Genomic DNA, 6507 nt, shown 5'->3' with positions numbered 1-6507 from the left:
AATAGCTGTGCAGAAACCTATGGCCTCTTAAGCCTAAAATATTTACTATCTCATCCTTACAGAAACATTTTGCTGACCCTGGACCAAAATATTAGGGAAAGTTAAAAAAAAAAAGAAAAAAGAATTAGAATGCTTGGTAAAATTTTTAAAATATATTTTAGTGAAACAATGAAAATATTTTTTATTTCTATCATGGACGAGAATTACAATATTCATGTATATAAAGTCAAAGCTAAACTGAAAGATAACAAGGTCCAAAGTGTGTTCATGCCAGTGATTGCCAATCTGATATCCAGTTGAAACTAAATCTAGCAGACTTTTTGATCTCTAGTAAGCATAGTGGAGGGAATCCCACATGGTACGGTGGTAAAGAACCTGCCTGCCATTGCAGGAGATGTGGGTTTGACCCCTGGGTTGAGAAGTTCCCCTAGAGAAGGAAATGGCAACCCACTCCAGTATTCTTTCCTAGAAAATCCCATGGACAGAGGAGGCTGGAGGGCTACAATCCATGGGGTTGCAAAGAGTCAGACATAACTGAGCATGCAAGCATAGTGGAAAATCTGGAATAGAAGGCCAAATACAGCTGTAGGTATAACTGACCCAATTAAAATAATCAAAAAATAAATAGTGAGAGATTGAGTTTTGCTTCTAGATTGCCTGTGTATTCAATTGGTTTTTATGACTCCTGCAGTTACAACAATAGTTTACAATGGGGGTATCCACTCACAGATGTATTTGTCAAGGTAAGACTAAACAATCATAAATTATTTCCAAAAATCAAGATTAAAAGCTGTCTTGATGTCCAAGTGTGCTGGTTGGGAACTCTGGTTTTTAACTATAATATGAATATTTTACCTGTGGCAACTCGAGATGAAACATTGCTTGGGTAACCTGGAAGCAAAAATCGTTAACTGTTCAGAAGATGGATACAAAAATCTAAGTACTTCTCTAACATCAATATCAACAATTTACAAAACTTTACAATGATTATGAAATATTTTATGTGCAAGGCAAGCTTCCCAGGTGGTCCTAGTGGTAAAGAATCTGCCTGACAATGCAGGAGACATAATAGACGAGGGTTCAACCCCTGAGTCGGGAAGATCCCCTGGAGGAGGGCATGGCAATGCACTCCAGTATTCTTGCCTGGATAATCCCATGGACAAGGGAGCCTGGCAGGCTACAGTCCGTAGGGTTACAAAGAGTCAAACACAACTGAAGCAACTTAGCACAGCACATATGTGCAAGACACTCCCCTCTGAGTCCAATTTGGTACGAAGCTGAGTGAAATAGGCCATTTTCTCAATGTATAAGCTGCTGGAAAGTGAGCAAAGGTATATATGGGAGCAAGATCAAGGTGTTAACACATTTCTATAGGAGGTGGCAAGTCATAGGAGGTTGGGACTATATTGATTTGGATAGTAGGTTGGGAAGGATTGGGAAGACAACAGGATTCTGAGGATACTTCTGACCTCACCAAACCTTGGTTTTTCCATCTGTACAATGGGGGAAATAGTTGTATTTTCAATCTAGATTTATAAAGCACTTAGAATAGAATTAGATTCATAATAACTTCAGCTGTCATTGTTACTCTTTATTTTTGGCTAATGTAGTTTTTTGAAAGTTTGATTTTGAATCATGAACAGAACTCCAATAGTTCAAAATGGTTGTGTGTAGAATCCCAGGCAGATGCAATGGAATCAACTACTGGATACTTCATTGGTATGAATTCAGAATGTAACAGGATTTACTGGGGAAAATGCCTTTTTAAGCCAGATGCCTAAAACAGTCTTTGAAACACCAAGGTTTTGGAGTCCTTGAGTCTATATTTACTCAGTTTTATGAATTTCCTATTTTACACTCTTGAAGGAGAATGCCACTAGTTGCCACTAGTCGTTTTCTGTATGTTGACTGGGGTAAAAGAACTTATCCATGCACATATCAGTGATAGCCCAGATTTGGATGCACATAAAAAGTATCTCTAAGGTCAGTCCACACTCAAATGGTGGTTGAAATTAAAAGCGTGACATAATGTTAATTCTGATACCCTGTAATGTTGTTTTGGGGTCAACTGGTAAGGAATGAATAACTTGCAATTCTACAGAGCAGTGTGGAATATGTGTATATAGGTATTTCTAAAAATCCAAAGAACTAAAGAGCCTCTTGATGAAAGTGAAAGAGGAGAGTGAAAGAGTTGGCTTAAAGCTCAACATTCAGAAAATTAAGATCATGGCATCCGGTCCCATCACTTTATGGCAAACAGACAGGGAAACAACGGAAACAGGGGCTGACTTTATTTTGGGGGGCTCCAAAGTCACTGCAGATGGTGACTGCAGCCATGAAATTAAAAGACGCTTACTCCTTGGAAGGAAAGTTATGACCAACCTAGACAGCATATTGAAAAACCAGAGACATTACCTTGTCAACAAAGGTTCATCTAGTCAAGGCTATGATTTTTCCAGTAGTCATGTATGGATGTGAGAGTCAGACTATAAAGAAAGCTGAGTGCTGAAGAGTTGATGCTTTTGAACTGTGGTGTTGGAGAAGACTCTTGAGAGTCCCTTGGACTGCAAGGAGATCCAACCACTCCATCCTAATGGAGACCAGTCCTGAGTGTTCATTGGAAGGACTGTTGTTTATGCTGAAACTCCAATACTTTGGCCACCTAATGCGAAGAACTGATTCATTTGAAAAGACCCTGGTGCTGGGAGAGATTGAAGGTGGGAGGAGGAGAGGAAGACAGAGGATGAGATGGCTGGATGGCATCACCGACTCAATGAACATGGGTTTGGGTGAACTCTGGGAGTTGGTGATGGACAGGGAGGCCTGGTGTGCTACAGTAAATGGGGTCGCAAAGAGTCAGACACAACTGAGTGACTAAACTGAACTGAAAAATCCAAGAAATAACTTTTGGCATTAGCTGTGTGCTTCTAGAAATTTTGCAGTTTGCAAACTGCATTGGAAACCTAATTTCATATTTGGGAGGCAAAATCTCTTAGAAAATCAACTAGTTAATGCACAATAAACTTTCCAGTGTTCTTCTAGGCCTTTGGACTTTTGAAGTTCTTTTTTTTTTTGAAAAACAGTTTGGATCACCCACAGATAATGTTGGGAGATTATAAGTGTTTATAGAGTTCATGACCCTCATTTAAAAAACTAGTCTTCATATAGGAACATTAGGAAGAGAAAAGTGCCATTGCTTTTTTTTTTGTTTAGGAAAGTTGTATCCTGGGAGAAACACTCCCCAATGATTTAGAGGGAGGCTTTGAAATCTGGGCTCAGGACAAATGATACTATTGCCTGAGGGAAACCATTTCCTATGTTCACAAACCGCTTGTTTCTAAATGTTTAAATTCCATGTTCTAAATTGTTATTCAGTGCTTTCAAGTCATAGTAGTCTGACTTCAGAGAGAAAAGAACTCTGGACTCTCAGGTTGCTATACAACCCTTTTCAAAACTAACCACAGCAACTTCGAAAAGATCTTGGATTAATACCTACTTTTGTTTTGTTCTTTGAAGGAGGGGAAACTTGGACAAATCATTCTTTATCCATCAGAAAACACAGAAAAGATACACAAATTTATCCTTTTAGCATATTCTTGAAGTGTTATCCAATACATGCTAATCATTATTTATGTTGTCACAATACGTAAGAATTGAGACTAAAACAATAGGCCACGGGAGCAAAATATTTTAAATGGCATGAACCTCATATTTCCCGAGGGCAGCCATTTCTGGGTCAGTTTGAAAGTAATAAAAACAGTTTCTCAGGCTTTTAATATTTATCATATTGCAAGGTCTACAGCCTCATCAAGGAATCATCCATTATTTGATGTAGTCCTTTGGTTGTCACATGTGGTCAGTAATCTTCTATTGGCTTCCTTTTTATATTTTTAAAATAATTTACTGAGGTGAAATTTTTGCAACATGAAATTAACCATTTTAAAGGGAAAAATTCAGTGAAATTCAGTCCATTCACATATGGTGTAGCCACCACCACCCTTTTCTAGTTCCCAAACATTTCCATCACTTCAAAGTAAAACTCCTTCCCCATTAATCAATTTCTCTCCAGGCCCTGGAAACACCAGTTCACATTCTGTCTCATCTGTTTCCCCTTTTGTGATCCATTCCTTTTAGTGAAGGTTCTTACCAGGCTTTTGCTGTCCATAAAGTCATCTGAGAGCACCTGGCTGTAGCCATTTATAGCTAAAGAAAGCTAATCCTAGAGCCAGGGACACAATCACTCTTGGTCTCTAAGCTCCCACTAACAACCTACTGCTGCCTGAATGCTCTCCTTTCTCCTTGGTTGCCCTACCTCCTGGGCATTGCATGAGTGCTACATCTCTGCTGCCATGACTGACCCAATGGAGTCTTCAAAAATACCAGTGATAATTTATCTTCTGGGTTCCTTAATGTACCAAAGCCACTGTGGGGAGAATCTTTCACTCTTCACTCCTGTATTTCATATCATGTGAGTAATGGATATAAACCAAATACTACTGGAGTTTCTTTGTGTCAGGGGGAGAATGACTTTTCATCAATTAAGAGTTTTTTATTAATTATTTTCAGCCTACTCTCACCTTACATTATGATGAAAACCCACATTTGGGAAAAGGTGTGCTGACCTAGCAAATCTCAGTAGCAAATGGCAAACTGTGATTAGATTCAACCATCTCTGACAGTCGAAGCATTACTATGGACCTCAGTTGTTTGTGTGTGTATGCTTAGTTGCTCAGTCATGTCTGACTCTTTGTGACCCCATGGACTGTAGCCCACCAGGTTCCTCTGTCCATGGGGATTCTCCAGACAAGAATACTGGAGTGGGTTGCCATGCCCTTCACCAGGCGATCTTCCCAACCCAGGGACTGAACCCAGGTCTCCCGCATTGCAGGCGGATTCTTTACCATCTGAGCCATCAGGGAAGCCTCTCCAGTGCTATCTTCACTTAGAGTTATTCCCAGGAAGATCTTAGCCCTTCAGTTAAAAAGTGCTCCCAATGGATCAACATGATCAGTACTCTGGACACATTTAGAAATCTGAACACTGGTAAATTTTAAACCTTGAGTTTAGGTTCAACCTGGAACTCTAAGTACAAGTATTAAACTTAGTATTGGAGCAATAACAAACTTGCATGATTTTATAACTTTAATAGGAATTGACAATAAATTTCTATAAAAGGGAAAAATGAAAAAAAAAAGGGGGGCCTCCAAAAAAAAATAATAGTACTCCAGATCAGGAGTTTTCTAGGTTTCTATACACATACACCTTTATGCATGTGAGTAATAATAAATAATATATAACATATATTATAAGAGAGTATGAATATTTTGATATTGATCACCATTTATTTAAAAAGTCTCAAAAATATGTGCAAACAAAAAGTGAACAAGCATAAAAATGTGGTAGTCTTATGAAACTAGTTTTTTTTTTTTAATGGTTGTGTTCTTTTTAGAAAAATCATTTCCATTTCACTCATTATAGCAGGCCAGATCATGTGGAAATTCTCCTAAAATACAACAAAAATGTGAGATAAAAATATAATAAGTAAGAGTTAAATGCACACTTGGCTCAACAAGAAAAAAAAAGAAAATCCAGGAGCCAAAAGAACAAAGAGGAAACTTATAACTGAGAAGTAAACAGTTCCTGCCCTTGATAATGTGCTGCACTGATAGCCAAAGGGCTTAATAACACAGTAAGGAGAGCAGTCAAGGTTGCATGAAAAGGAGATAGGACTAAGACCTCACATCATTGAATGGCTGACATTCACTAAAGAATAATAGAAAAATATGCCCTTTGAATCACTGGATGGGGAGGCAACAGCATTACCAGCAGCTCCTTAGTCTAGGCTGTGGGTATAAAATTAATCTTCCTTCCTTGAAATTTCATCAACAATGGCGTTTACTCCTCCTCTGTGTTACAACACTTAGACTTGAAACTGTAGTCCCTCCCAAATGCTAATGAAAGGAATATCAGAAAGATAATAATAAAATGTTTCTTCTTTCTGTATAATACAGAGGAACAGATACAATTTCTTGTCTTAAATTTAGTTCTGATAAAGTGGTAAATTGAGAAGATTTATGAAAACATCTCGAATAATTCTCTTTCCCAGGATGGAGATTTGAATAAAAATGAATAATCGTGCTCTATTTCATAACACATTCTTGGAAGTGTTATTTATACAACTGAGCCTTTTAAGACATTCAGATTCTGGAGGTTGCTCTGCTGGGTTTGTGAAATGCAACGTCAATGAACTATGTATTTTCTCAAGTAATATTATTTGAATTGACAAATTATTTGAGGTTTTGTTGTTAGTTCAGAAGAACTTTAAACCACTTTTTACCATTTATTTGTAAAGACAAAATATATCTGTGATTCTGTTGAATTCTTTGGTTAAATAAAGATTTGAGATTATTCATCTTATTTAAATCAACACAACATAGTACAAAAAAATTTATAATTTTTAAAAGAATCAAATAAAACTCTAGAAAGAAAAAACAGTGTCATTGAAAT

This window comes from Bos indicus x Bos taurus, chromosome 8, assembly GCF_003369695.1.
Source record: "Bos indicus x Bos taurus breed Angus x Brahman F1 hybrid chromosome 8, Bos_hybrid_MaternalHap_v2.0, whole genome shotgun sequence".
Lineage (NCBI taxonomy): Eukaryota > Metazoa > Chordata > Mammalia > Artiodactyla > Bovidae > Bos > Bos indicus x Bos taurus.
This window is presented reverse-complemented; position numbering follows the sequence as displayed.